The 15,979-nt window shown below is 39.2% G+C and overlaps 1 protein-coding gene across 3 annotated transcripts in view; it reads right to left on the bottom strand.

The window, feature by feature from the left end:
- Positions 1-15,979, bottom strand: part of GLRA2 (glycine receptor alpha 2) — a 128,857-nt gene that overhangs the window by 108,650 nt on the left and 4,228 nt on the right. The gene's annotated exons all lie outside the window — the stretch shown is intronic.

The following is a 15,979-nucleotide window of genomic DNA, read 5'->3' on the forward strand; positions in this document are numbered from 1 at the left end:
TCTATTGATTTTTTTTTTACTAGGGAAGTTGATGTTATTATTCCAGGGAAGGAACTGTGTACGTATTAAACATCTTAAAGAAGTACTGTATAAAAAGGGCACACCCCATTGCTTTTTCCAGTGTATCATTTCACATACTCACACTTCAGTATAGCCAAGGTTTGTGAACATAATCTAAAACTCTTCAAAAGTAAAGAATGCATTTAATTTGATTATACTGCCTAAAATCTAAAAAAAAAACAAAAAAACAAAAAACAAACAAACAAAAAAAACAAAAACAACACAAGTATTATCTCTAAAAACTTAAGAAATAATTTATAATCAAATAGTTTTTTCACCTACAATGAACAAGTAGGCAGTCCAGGTGCCTTTCAAGCACATCTGAGACTGCCTGTCATTTTTAGATCATGAGGAAAATGCCTTTTTCTTGAAATACTTAGGCCAAAACAATAAAAAAAAAAGAAATATAGGGAAATAAAAATACAAGTAGCTAGTGCCCAAATCCATGAAAAAGTAGATGTTTGACATTCTGACAAGCAATAAAGATATTATTTACATTCCCTGCATCTCACTTCCCCCTGGTTCTTCATGGTCTGTTGCTGTGGCAGCCAATGGGACTCCCCGATAAACTGCCTTCTTAGACAGGCCTGACGTTATAATGTGTCATACATCTCCTGTGACTTCCAGGCATTTACCACTCATGGGAAGTTCTCAATGCTCATTTACAAGAAGCCCTGCGTATACTGAATACTCCTTTATATTTGCTGTGGCATATTGCCTCATAGCTCCTGCACCAAAGGTGCACAGCTGTGACCACCTGGCTGGAGAGTTGTTACAGTTTAATTCAACAGATGGCCCAGCACCAGTCATTCGCTCACTCCCTCTTCCCCCCCCCATCTGAGTGGGACCAAGGAGAGAACTGAGAAGAAAAATAAACAAAGTAGAAGTCATGGGTTGTGATAAAACTATCTACTAAGACAAAAAAAAGGAAAAGGAAAATAATTGTGACAATATATAATATACATATGTGTATAAATACATACGAATGCATATAATAAGTGATGCACAAGCAACTGCTTGCCACCCCCCCAGCCAATGCCCAGCTTCCCATGAGCAGAAGATTATATTATTTATAATATATATTATTATATATTATATAGATTATACTCCCACCCCCTTCAAAACTCCATCCACATGATGCCATATGGTATGGCATATCCCCTTGGTTAGTTTAAGTCAGCTGTCCTAATTCTGCTCCCGTTCAGCACCTTGGGCCCTTTGCTGCAAATGGCCTTGGCTCTGTACAACTCTGCTTAGCAGAACTATAAGCACTGGTGTGTTTTCTCCTAGAACAAAAACATAGTGTCTTACCAGACACTCTAAATAAAACCATTCTATCCCATCTGACACTAAGATGAGTGAATCCTTTCCTTGTCAGTTGCCAAAGGGGGTGAATCCATCTCAACATCTGTGGGAGTCCCCGTGCTGAGTAGTAAATGTTGAAAGATGAACCAAGCCCAGCTGTTAACTGCAGTTCTTGATTAGTAATCTCCAGTTTTGATAATGTGGCTTCAATGCTTCCTTCATTTGGCAAGCTTGTGAAAAGATTCACTTGTACTCTTGCACTGGAGATCATTCTAACTGCAATTAAGCATTTCTACATTCTCTTATCTAGCCAGCTCTGTGATTTTCGTGCATTATGTCCAGACTGCACCTGGCAGCCTTTTTCTCTTCACATTAATTTCAACCATGTAGCTAAAATGTCTACAGTAGGAATATTACAAAAAATATTGCATTTGGAAAAATGCATTTTGGGAATCATCAAACACAGCATAGCCTACCAGTCAAAAGAGGTGATGCTCCTGCTAAATTTAGGGTTGATGAGTATTGTGTGCAGTTCTGTTCCCCACAACATGAAAAGGATGTTAATGTCCTTGGAAGCATTCAGAGGATAGCAATAAAGCTGGTAATAGGGCTGAAGTCAGGTCTTGTGAGGAGGGGTTGAGGGTGCAATGGGCTGTTCATTCTGGAGGAGGCCAAGAGGTACCTTACTTCTCCTGCAGCTCCCTGAGAAGGAAAAGCATAGGGAGGTGCTGGGCTCTGCTCCTGGGAATCAGTGGCAGACTGGGAATGGCACAAAGGTGGGATCCAGGAGCAGGACCAAAGGACAAGGTGAGAGGACAGTGATCCCATTAAAAACTGGGCATCCCTTCATCTATGGAGTGGGGATTTCTCATCTAGGCCTAAATGAGGGATGGCAGTGAAATGTGGGTGAAGGCAGCATGAGGATTTGCATGCTGACATGAGTGCTGATAACACAGATCCCAGAACAGCCGGGTAGGGCAGCAGTATTAGGTGAAGCTAGTATTCTTGGTTGCAAATTCTTGAAGTATTATCATCCATTTCTTTTCCAACAACTCAAAGAGCCTCCAATATCCAACACAGTTCTCATGAGACCTGACACAGCTATCTCCCATGGAGGGCTCTGGTTTTTCAGCTGCAGTACTATATATACCCAAATTACCACTTCAAGAGCTTGCCAGTGCATCTCTTCACGGCCCTGCAGGCACATCCCTGAACTACTGCTGGGTCACCATAGTTGCCATGGTCGTTAAGCAGAAGTAAGTTATTTATTCTTCTAGTTTCCTCCCTCCTTTGACTGAAGCAAGCAGGATAAGGGCTGGAGAGGTGCTATCAAATGCTACCTGAGCCAGTCCTGTATTGAGGAACCATGGATGCAGGACCACAGAAGAAAAGGGGGGCTTTGATGCTCTGGAAAACTTCCTCCAAGGCACAGGGCTCCTACAACTACTCTGGAAGCAGTGAGGTTTTTACATTTGTTTTTTTGTTTGTTTGTTTGTTTTTTTAATGCCTAAATGTATTATCCAAACTATGGTGAGAAAAAGCTCCTATTTTAAGAAGTTTACTTAAGGTCCTGGTATGAAAACAGGATCCTCAACACAGGTAGTGCTCATTACATGTGTCTACATGAGCCTTCTCCTCCCTTTACCTTTCTTTCTGCCTTTAGACAAAATAGACTTTTTTCTCCATTTTTCCTTCATTATCTTCTCATGTGTGTCTCAGCAACAAAGGAAATTTGTCAGTCACAAGAAGCAAAATAAATGATGCTGGGACAATGCAGTCACACTAAGGCTTGAAAATCCAGGTGACATTTCCTGTTGGGGAGTGATGCCTTTCATTCAGGACACTGATTTTCTACAGGATTTCTGAGGATTACATAATTCTGATTCCCTAAGCGTAACTATGCTCAGTAAACTGAAAATTCCTTGTTCTTTGGAAGTATTCTCCACAATCTAGCATAGCAATGTTTCCATCGCTTTTATTTTCCACTGATGACAATTGTACCTATTAAAAGAAATTAAAAATAAAAAGAATCTCACAAGGGCAGAGATCTCCAGAACCTCTGAAAAACAGTAGTTGTATGGTACTTTGCACTGATGTAACTTACTGGGGAAAAAAGCCAAATAAAGCTGAAATTATTGTTCTGCTTCATCAAGCTAAAACCAACATATTCAGAAAGATCACCTGTCATGTACAATAACTAAGCTTGCTGAGAATGCCATATCTCCTGGTGGGAATATAGCAGCAGTTTTGGGTGCTCACTGTTGCATCTGAGACTCAGAATCATATTCTATGATGTCAATATATATTTATGAACAGCAAAATAAGGCTAAGAGCCACAAAGGCACTCACAGAAACAGAGCCAAATCTGCAGTGATTTTAGCTAAATCCTACTTAGGAATCTCATTCCCATGGATATCATTGAGACCAAAACTATCAAGTAACTAAGGAATCTACTCAAGTATTCTATTTATTGCAATGAAATCTGTAGAGTGCTCTGCACAAACTAGGTGACACTGAACAGCCAGCAGGAGAGCATTACGGTTAGCTTTCCCCCTAGTTTTCTTAGTTCTGCCTATTTCCAGAAGTGCACTTGTAGGCACACATACAAGTATGAATAAAAAAATGACATTAAGCAAACTTTTCCTTTACATCAAGATTTAAGCTGCTTTCTTCATTTGTTTAACTTCAAAAAGCAAAAATGCAATCTTACAACATGACCTGAATATAAAAAGGACACATTATATTCCAAAATTGAAAGCCTTTCTTCTGCAATGTACCACTGGAGATTTACAAGCCAAGTACTCCAGTGATTGTCAGATTCAGGTGACTGCAGAATGAGTCAGAGAAAGAAAAGGTCTCTGGGGTAAGTACAGCTAAAGCCACCTATATATGCATCGACACAGTCTGAGGTCAAACAATGAGTAATCAAGTTCTGATGTGGTCTGTGAGTTTTCAGCTGTGGGAGTTTTGCTGAATGTAACAGGAGTCAGGCTGTTGAAATCCTATCAGAGCTTCACGGAATGAGAATCCCTGCTAAGATGCATTTTGTGTGCCTGAAAGTGCCTGTGAAAATTGTTGGATTGGTGTGCCTCACATTCAGTGAATGCCTCTGTCCTCAGACTGAGCACTTGAGGAGGAAGGTGAACCTCACTCTACAAAACCTCTTCAGCTCTGCATTTAGCATTATGGTATAGTTCATACAACATGTTCATTCATTCTTGCCTCTTTCTGCTAAGGATGATAACAGAAACGCGTATTGCTGCCAGCTCTGGGGTGCAGTAAGATATCTCCACACAGGTTTATCTAAAGGCACTGTACAAGAACAGTTTTCAAGCACTGTTTCATTTCAAACTCCAAACCAGGAGTTCAGGAATGAAAATTCCTTTAAACATTTGATATGGTCCTGATTTACCCAGCTAACTTGAGCTAATCTACAAAGAGCATGTAACTAATGACTGCATAAAGGCACTGGGGTTGGCTCTCACATAGGTGGTTTGAGGGCTGCTGCCAGCATAGTCATGGCAGGTTGGAATCGACTGGCATTACAGCTCCTGCTGAGTTCTATATTGTCTCTGTGCTGCACAAAGAATCTGCAAGCAAATTACTTGAAATCTAGCTGAGATGCTTCTACACAAGTCTCAGCCGTACCTTGTGGCAGAGTGCAGCCAGCCCAAAAACTAAAGCAAACGAGCTTGTGGAAATAAATTAAAAACAGAAAAACAAAATAACAAAACAAACAAACATACTATTGAATCTGAAGTCTTTAATCCAAAAGATGTCCTGTTGTAACTAGAAGCTATACTAAAAGTTACTTAGGAGCTATGTGAACTTTGAAAGTATTCAAAAAAATGCTTTGATTTTTCACATGTTCATCAAGTCAATATATTTTTTGTTTGAGAACTCCTCTCTTCCATATTTTTCCATTTCAAGCACCTCACTATGAGGCATTTATATCTGAAATCTTTCTCCCTCCAATGCCAGAGGGCAATCAGTACTCTTTGGTGGAATTGAATTGTTAGCTTTCCTAATGACATGAAAAAAAACAGGCCCTACTTGTTTTGCGCTGCTTTTTTTTTTTTTTTTTTACTCACCAAGTAATGTTCAACAAAGTGAGCAAATGGAAAGGCTCTCAAGCTCACTGGGAGCAGGTAGCAGTGATGCTCACTGCGTACGATTCTGAGAAACAGGTTGCTTCGCATTAATGAGGGCCGAGCTCTTTGCTGATGATCAGCATGTGAACTGCATAACATGTGCAGAGGTCTGGGGCGCATTTTAATGTGGTTAAATAAAATATGGTATTACATTTCTAGTCATGAAGCCTGCACTCCAGCGTAGGGCCAGCCAAACTCCTCCTGGGTAATCTTACTTTTAATAATATTTTATAAATTCAATGTAGCCAGCTCATCTAAGGGACCACATGGAACCACATGATTAAAAACGTTCACCAAAAGGACAAGTCAGGGGGAAAATCTACTTAATGAAAAAAATAGTATTAATAATAATACTGAAATTCTGTTGGCTCAGATCAGGCTTTTATTTTCAGTAAAAATGAACTCCTTTGTTCTGCACTGCATACTCATCTCAAAACACTTATTTAAACAACAAAACAACAACAACAAAACAGAATTGGTGCTCTATTCCTTTCTCTTGAAATTTTCTTACTTTGCTCCTTTTCTATAATTCTGATCTTGTACCACAGGAACTGATGGAAGCTGAGTGTCAGTAGGTATTATTCAAAAATAAAGCTTTGTCAACACTTCTCTCTGTGGCCATAGAGAGACCTCAGAAATTTTAACTCTCTTTTTATTCCTCTGAGTTTTGGACATTATTTCCAATTCTGTCATCTTTTCCCTTAATGTCTCCATAATGTTCCTTGCTTTACTGTCTTTTAAGGTATATGCAAGAGTTCAAGAAAAAGAGCAGTTTGGGTGACTAACATAACTGGCCAGACATTGATTTATGACTGCTAAGGAATTATACACCACATGTATAGGACACATATGAACAATGGGATTTAGACAAATGGGATGGTTCAGGGATAGGGAAAAGAGACAACAGAAAAGGTCAGGAGCTGATATAGATGGCAATCTGCAAATGGTCAGGGACACAAACACATACTCACCACATCTAGCACTAACATTTATCTTTCTATTTTTACCCATTTCAGCTGTTGGGAACTACCCATTTTGGACCTCCCTATAGTTCAGCTCATTTCTGTACAATCTATGCATAATATTACTCTGAAATTAATTCCTCCTTCCTGGTCCATCAGCTGTTCTGTTGTACATTTAGCTCAGTATCCCATCCTCTCCCTTTACAAATCCTCTCTCCCTCTGGGAGCCTGCTAAATGGTCTCCCATATCCTAAATACCAAAAAGAATCCATCTTTTACCTGTAATATATCCTTAAGATATTTCTTGGATGTCTTTCACAACCAATTTTTCCATCATTAAGTCTCTCCATATATAAAATGGCTGGAAGAATGGGAGAAGAAATGAGAACTCCTACAGAATAACATCTTATTAACTAACTGGCTTACTTTTTTGTCAGTATCAAATCACTTGTTGTAAGGAAATTACAAGGTCCTTGATGCAAGATGCGTTGCTGAGAGGAGTAACACATGGGCTCATGGATTTCACATAGGCTCTAAGCTCAATCAAAACTGCAGGGTCAGGGCATACAGTCTTTTTCTGTCACCAATAGTCCTGCTGATTAGGAGTCTACTACAAAATTTTCCATATGGGACTTATCCACACTTAGGAGCTTATTGGCCTGAACTGAATCCATCCCTAATTATTTATGACTTCGATAGGACAATTAAGCTTGTCTTCAACAGGAAAAGGAAAAAAAGGAAAAAAAAGAAATCATATTATTTTTAACCAATAGTGTGTTCTTTACCCCCTGCAAAACTCACATCAGAATTATGAGAAAAAGAAAAATAATTCTCGAGAGTATGGAGCCAAAGAACTGTGAAATTATTCTCAGGAGAATGGAGCCAAATAGCTGCAAAATTCTTGCAGGTGCTTATTTTTAGGATGGTTCCTATAACTAGAATGGCCAATCTCAGACTACTGTATTTGATAGGGTATCACTGTCTTCAAAGAAAAACTGCTGCAGTCTGAAGTTATTATTTGAAGTGGCACATCTGCTTTTTTGGCACAAGGGAGAGTTTGCACATGCATTTATGCAAAAGCAATGGGCTTAATTCACATCTAGCAAAATAAGTAGCTTGTACATACGTTACTAGTTTAGACCCACGCATGCCATTTGCATGCATCTCTTCAAAAGAGTGAGATACTGCTTCAGACTGTAGTACGAGATGTTACAGCTGCATTCCTGCCGAAGAGTTACTATTATTGTACTTATTATTTAGGATTTATTCTTTATTAAACACACTGGACAACATGAGAAGAAAGAACAGCCTTTATAAGACAGGTTTATAACCTGAGATGAAGACATGAAGGCAGCATGCATTGGGAGTACAGTCATCAGAGGCAGCCTAACATAATGAGTATCTATCCAGTAAATTTTAATCCTGTGTTTTCGCTAACTATGCTTGTTAAAGGAAAGCATATAGCCTTCTCACAGCTGTATTTCCTCAAGTACAAAGGAGATAACATATAAACACATTGCTGGGGCAGAAAAAGTGTATCAGTTGAATATCACTTGCTGCTCTTCAAGGGAAAGTGCTGACAACTCAGCTAGCTTCAGATGTGCTCAGTGCTTTCCATATATCCTGGAGCTTTGGAGAGAGAAACACCCAGGAAGGGATGCTAGCTTTCAGAGATGAGCATCATAGCACTACTGTTCTTCCCAGGACCAACGACTTTTTTCTGCAGGCAACAAAATCTTTGTCCTGTGACAGGTAGAAGCAGCTACAATATTTGCACTGAGGGACCATCTGACCCTTTCTTTCTCAGTAAGGTTCAGGTACCTCATTTAGTATACACAGTTCTGAGCATTACCCTCCAATACATTAAAACCTAGAAAGAGCAAACGAAAATTTTAGTCTTTTCTCTAAAACACAACCAGATTTGCAGCCAATATCAAAACACTGAGAAATTCTATGCAGAAAGAATCCTTTCTAGGATATTCCATGCACACATCAGCTTGAAGGGATGCAGACTTACACCTCCTGGGCTACAAGGCTATGATTTACTTGGGAACTGTGGAGTGAAATCTCTCATTGCCATTTCATATTCAGAGAGAATGGGTTCTATCCTAAAGTGCAGCCATGGTCACTTTTTAAAATAAGTATGTTGCTCTGAACATGATGCCTCCTATTTTTTTTTTTTTTTCCACAGAAATTACAATAGCTGAAAAAAGCACAATAACACTTTTTGATAGACCAAATTCTCATCTACAAAACACCATTTTTCAACACAGTCAGCATCATGAGCTACACACTTTCACCACTGATGAAGAAGAGCTTGCATGCAGTGCTCAGAAAAATCTGCATCAGAGGAGGTGACCCAATGTTGCTTTCACCCCTTCTGAAACGCACCACCCACTGCCTCACTGTGCTCACATCTATTGGTTAGTTTCCATAAACATTCAGCAAGTGTTGATGAATGTCAGTGGTGCCATTTTTTCTGCATAGAGGAATTCAATTCCACCCCTGTCCTTCATCCACATTTCCAAGTCAGATGCCATTCTGTTAAATTGCCCCTCTGCTGCCACTGGTCACATGGCAACAACATGTAATGGGAAACCAGAAAGGTTCAATTTCTACTGCTAAACTACTAACATCTGCCTCTGGCATTGTAGGCCACCATAATAAAACAGGAGCACTACTTTTGGAGCATCCCTCGTAATAAGTAGATGAAGGCAGAATCTGTACTCATCTTGTTATTCAGCAAAGCATTTAGGATACAGTACTTGGAGAAAGATAGAGAAATCTTGTATCTTAGCAGTTAGAGGACTTAACAGCATGAATGCAAGAAGTACTGGTTCCCAATCCCTGCACTTATGTGCTTTTCTTCAACAAGAGCATAACCTGGCCCTAGCACATAATGGCTGCAATATTCACATCTGTGCACTACACCAGAACTAAAGACCTGTTACACAACCAGCTACATTTCATGGTTAAAAATGCCTTATTTTCCTTCTATCTTCTGTCTGCCCTAATTAAGTTTCAGCCCTGCGGAGAAGGACCTGGGGGTTCTGATAGATGAAAAACTTAACATGAGCCAGCAGTGTGCTCTTGCAGCTCGAAAAGCAAATGGTCTCCTGCGCTCCATCAGAAGAGGGGTGGCCAGCAGGGACAGAGAGGTGATTGTTCCCCTCTACTTTGCTCTTGTGAGGCCCCATCTGAAGTGCTGTGTCCAGGTCTGGAGCCCCCAGTACAAGAAAGACAGAGAGCTGTTGGAGAGGATCCAGAGAAGGGCCACAAAGATGATCAGGGGTTGGAGCACCTCCCCTATGAAGACAGGCTGATGAAGCTGGGCTTATTCAGCCTGGAGAAAAGAAGGTTGCAGGGTGACCTCATTGCAGCCTTTCAGTACCTAAAGGGAGTCTACAAACAGGAGGGGGACCAACTCTTTGAAAGGGTGGATAACAAGGGGAAATGGTTTGAAGTTGAGGGAGGGGAGATTTAGGTTGGATGTCAGGGGGAAGTTCTTTACAAAGAGAGTGGTGAGGTGCTGGAACAGGCTGCCCAGAGAGGTTGTGGATGCCCTGTCCATCCCTGGAGGTGTTCAAGGCCAGATTGGATGGGGCCCTGGGCAGCCTGGTCTAGTGTTGAATGTGGAGGTTGGTAGCCCTGCATGTGGCAGGAGGGTTGAAGACTTGTGATCTTTGAGGTCACTTCCAACCCCGGCCATTCTGTGGTTCTGCAAGTTTGAATTCATTGCTGAAAAATAGGCTATTCAGAGTCTTTATACTCCTTTGGATCAGGCCACCTTTTAAGATGAGGGGGAGCTGGACAAAAACTTGTCTAAAGAAAGTGGGCCTTCTATGGCCACTGTTCTGTCTATGTGTGTTATTTAAAGTGATCTCAGATTCACCCTGAGAGGAACCCCTTTCCTCTTGAATATAATGCATGTTTGGAGTTACCTGGTCCCTGCTGGGCAATGGAGGCGGAGGAATGCCTCATCAGAGAGCCCGAATTTGGTTAAGGCATAAGGTAGTTTCTAGCCAAGTCACATCTAAGCACACTCAGGAACCTTTTTGCTTCCACTCTTTCATGCTACTGACATGTAGCTGAGGCAAAAAGAGTAATCAGAGTGTCTTCGTGCCCTTGTAATACTCGAGGATTGCTAGGAGCTGGCATGCTAACTGAATATTTGATGATCTTCATGCTTTCAAGAATCTTAGCCTTTGTATTTCTGTATATTTCCCGTTTTATACCATGGACTTAGTCTTAAAGAGATTGGCAGGTCACTATTTATGCCAGACATTGTGCACCTCTAATTTGAGAGATGTTATAGTCTGTGCCAACACGTCTGCATAATTCAGGGGGCTCTTAAAATCACTCATTTCTGTGAAAGACTGTGAATTGCATATTTGGAAGCTGAAGCATCAAACATACATTTTCTGATGACTTAATCAGAGATTTATATTCATATTTCCAGAGGGAGGAAAAAAAGATAATGAATCTGTCTAATAAAACAGCACATTCTGCTTTATGTATACATATTCCTTGTTGCTCTATAACCATATGTAATAGGTTTTCAGTTGATAAATGTTATGCTTATAGTAAACTATGTGTACATGTTTTCATATATTCCGCATATAAATTGCATGCTTCCTAAGACAGGCAAAACATAACAAGACACATAATGAGTGACCCCAGGGCATTGGCCTCGACTGTATAAAATATTTAAATCTAAACATGACACTGAATATAATGGAAATAATACAATTAAATTAGAACATGGTCAGAACAATAGAGTCTCCTGCTTTAATATCAGAAGAATTTGGATCTGCTTTGGCATTTGTTCTTTGTAAATTCCCTTGGCATTTCATGCAGCAGCAGACCAATATTCCATGACAAGAGCCAAATGCATTGATATATCTTAATTACATCACTTGTTCTGAATAAAAGCAACACACCAACATGACATGGATTATTGTGGCTAACTTTGTAATTATAAAAGAAGACCAGGGACAGATGAAGCCAAAAAGCAATTGTGTTTACACTTCCACAAGCTCAAAGCCTTTTTGAGTTGCTTTGTAGGGAGCTGGTTGTAGGAAATTCAGACAGAGATTTGTGGAATGAAAAAGCATATAAGCAGTGTAGGTAGTCAGGGAGTTCACCTGAGCTAGCTGTCTGGCCCCACCTGTCTAGAAGGCTAGACGTAACATAACTGGGCATGAAGTTCCCCTAGCCTGTTGATGCTCTGTGTAAGAAACTAAAATTAAAGAGGGATGGTGGGAAGGACATGTTCCATAGCCCTCTTTACCATCAATTTTAAAACACAGTGTAAAGGTTCCTTGCATAATTGCAGTAAGATTGCCTGAGAACATGTACACCTAGGCAAAGCAGAAGCAGGACATCAATTTCTTAGCCACATAGTCAAAGAAAAATAAAACAAACTAACTAACAAAACACAAAACAAAACCCAACAACAAAAGCAAACAAACAAACAAACAACAGACAATATAATGTGTATAAGGTATCTTCATGTAGCATACATCTTTGCAGTGAGATGCCTGTTTCAAGGATAAAAGCAAATTGGAGGAATACCTCCCTAATAATGGTACACTCACATTTCAAGAAATCTATGTTTAGCACGTATAATTGCCTAGTCACTTCCAAAAACACTGACCATGTAGCTTCTTTCCTCCAAAAATGAAGTGTCTGTGCATACTTTACCTATGATGTGCACTAGTTTCTTACTACATGCTGTCTTTACTTGAGTGGGATCTCAGTGCTTACTGGAGAAAGTATCCTCTTTTGAGCCTCAAAGTCTGTGGAAAATAGCCTAATGTAGAGTACTAGCTACATCTAACATCACGGGCAGTTGTTGTTACTGACCGAAGTCTAACTTTGGGAAGGTTGTTAACCACTGGAGAATGAAACACATCAGCCCCATGTCTATGTCACATATACTATTCAACTTTTCAATGCATTTATCAGTTATTTTTCAACAGGTATTTATTGCTAAGTGTCAAGTCTAGATTAAAGTACACATCTGCAGACAGTGCCTCTTAGCTTGCACATAGAAGCTGCTCTTACATATTAAGTCTGATGCCTTTCATTTAATCTCTGTGTGTCATTCAGTAATTTCTATTCATGCTTTTTTAAGCAGTTCATTACGGGTCTACTCAGAGGCCAAATATGTAAGCGGTGGGCTTGAATACATGGGAAAAACTGACCCTCAGTGCCAAGGAGTTACCATATTAAAGTGCCAAATTAGCCAATTCCTGTAACAGTTGTCAGGCTAACTTTCAGTAAATTACTTTGTCCATGTGTTTATTATTCAGATGTAAACCCACTGACTTGGCATGAAAATGACATTACAGTGCTGTAATCACAGACTAATCTTCTACAGCGACAGCCACTGCATGCCCAAACTGTGTCCCTCTAACAAGACTTCTCCACGTTCAGAAGCAGCATCTTGTGAGCAACTTAATTCAAACTGTGTTACGTCACCCACTGCTGAGGGTAACACTGACAGGCACTGTTTCTGAAAATCTCCATGCAACTCCATAAAATTCAGAGCATTTTTCAGCAAATGATGACTGAATGGGAAAGAATGCACTGAAATCGTAGAATTGAACTCAATACAAAATAAAATCACTCTTGATTACTAACATTCTCTGTATCTAAATGTAACATACTCCTCGAGGTCTTCATAGATCATAGAATCATAGAATCACAAGGTTGGAAACGACCTACAAGATCATCTAGTCCAACCATCTCCTCATCACCATTGCCACCACTAGCACTAAACTTGGGGACAAATTCCCCTTCTCTCCATTCAGTGTGTGATAACCATATTTTATTGCATTTGTTAAAGCATAAATAATATTGTCGTGCCTATTGATAAAGTTTTCTCTATCTGATCAGACCTACTTATTTTAGATTGCAAGTGGTTTTAGAAGATGAAGATCTTAAAACGTGAGAGTAGCTTAGTAACTTGTGAAGGTAAAAACCCACCAAGAAATTTGAAATTCAAGCTGACTCTGTCAGCCTCACGTCTTGTATTCTGACTAAGTTGTAGGTTGATCTTGCGCACCATGGCATTGCTTACAGTGTTCTTGAGGAATCCTGAGGTGGATACAAAGTAACTTATGATATCACTTCACCGTCTCTGGCTTCTATCAGCACAAAACTACATTTTTGGCTAGTGTTATAACACAGGTGCCCTGAACTACTTCTGGCTTTTCTGAGGAATCAAGGTGATCAATGGAGAAAGCACAAGACTTCACTCTTGATTTTTGTTATTTTTGTAGCTTTTCATCATTAAAAATGTATATCATTAATATTAATCACAGAAAAAGAAAATCATGTAGGTTTACATTTTATTATTTTATAGAAGCCATGCTTAACTGATGTTATAATTGAAAAAAAAACCAGCAAATCAAATCATAGGATCCCAAGCGTATGTTTGCTGTCAACAAAGTGACAGCAGGACTCTCCGGGACTTCAATTAGTATTAGACTGTAGTCTTCATATTGCCATTTAAAAGTATTCCCCTCCATGTCCCCACATAAATTATTAAGCTATTCAAATTCAATAGGATAGAAGTGTGAGATGGAAAAGTGTGCATTAAGTATCTGACAAAGTGATCAAAGAAAGGCAATTCTGAGAGATGTCACTCTGGCTGATAGGCGGGGGGGCTGTCTCTCTAAATGCCTGGTCATTTTGTATCTGATCACTGCTTGTGTCAACAAGAACCAGAAATCTTCCCTTCTCTATTCCAATGATTATATAACAGAGAACGATAAGAAAATAATCTTTCAGTATACTGCAAAAAACAAACAAGCCCAACAGAAAACCTAGGAACTGATGTCTAAGTGCTTATGTATTCACCTGTTGCTCTCCCAGTATCTTCCTGAATGTTCTGCTTTGCAAGAGTCAGTTAGGGAAAAGCATGTAACTAATGATGAAATTCTTTATCTGGATAAAACACCTTGTTCCAGTAAGCAGCATTTTCCTCTCTTTTTAGCTTTTATTCCACAAATTAATCAAATAGCTGCTGTTTTCCAGTAATTCAGACCTGTCATATAAATACATTTAATTATTGCATAGTTAGCTGTATAAGATAAAGGGGTTCCACTCAACTGCCTTTCCAAGAATATCCAAATTTTCTAGCATTTTAAAGTGCCTATTAAACTATCAGAAAGCTAAGTCAATGATCTAATGGAGAAAAAAATAAACAGAAATACATGAGTAGTGGTCCAAATACCTCCATTCATACTGTATTTTCTGAAACACAGGAAACTAACATTAACTCCAGATTATAAATAAAACCAGGTAGCTGATTGCTTGTCTGATTGGTTCTTCCTGTGGGCATCTTTCATACTTAAAAATTCTTGCCTTAACATTAAAAAAAAAATATTCTGAAGTCATTTAACATTTCATATATCAGTGCAGCTATGACTTAAAACACCGGCATTGCGCAGTAGATTATATCGTCAAAAAATTGCACCAATTAATAAATGTTAGAAATGGAAGCAATTTGTATTGAGGTCACAATAAAGATTCAGTACACCAAAAAATCTTTATATGACTTAATTCCAAGCCAAATAGATTTCTTACGACCTCCTTGCAGCTGTACTCTCATTCTTTAAAAGGAAAATATATGCTATATAGAAAAATAACTTCTTTCCATTCTTTGAAAAAATTAACAAGATTTTGGCAACGGAAGCATGGTTATGCATCATAATGACTAATAAAAATGGTTATCAGCAGAAAAGGTTTTCACAGGTGCAGTGAAATTCAAAGCCACGTGACTTAATTCTCTGCTCCATCAGAAAACCTCTGAGAGATCAGAGATATGAAGTTATGAAAAAATCCTGAAGATCTGCTGTAAATTCAAACTGCTGCTCCGGAAAAAGGTTCTTTGCTTTTAGGAGCTCGCATGTGCCAACAGGAAGCAGCTTCACACTGGGAGGAAACCATGAGGCTTTGAGGGAAGCAGTGTCTTTCAGACACCTCAGCCTTGTGTTGTACACACCATACCTGCTCTAACCACAAAACTGCTAATCTGTCTCCTTCTGCCTTTATCACCAAATGATTTTAGACATATACTGAGAAGTAAAGAGTTCATGTTGTTATGTGAACAGGGATTGGTATACTTCACTGATGTTACCTGAGCTACAAGAGATGAAGCAGAAGTCTGCCTTTACTTTCCCTCCAACATCAAGGATACAAAGAAGTTCTTAACAGTTGCTACCCTCATTCAATTCAGGCAATTTCTGTCTTCATTTGCATTCTCTAAAACTTCTCTGATATTCATGAATACACATCAAATGAATACAAAAGCCTGACACAATATCGCTACAAGATAACATGGGCTCCAGCTCAGGAAATTAATAAGCATTTTGTAAACTCTTCTGAAATTAAAACTCTGACTAGAGTTTTATTAACTTTAAGACCTTTGGATCTGAAAATCAAATTAGATTTCCCCTCACCTAGGCATAGTAGGCAGTCAAAAAAGACACT

This window comes from Lagopus muta, chromosome 1 (genome assembly GCF_023343835.1).
Source record: "Lagopus muta isolate bLagMut1 chromosome 1, bLagMut1 primary, whole genome shotgun sequence".
Classification (NCBI taxonomy): domain Eukaryota; kingdom Metazoa; phylum Chordata; class Aves; order Galliformes; family Phasianidae; genus Lagopus; species Lagopus muta.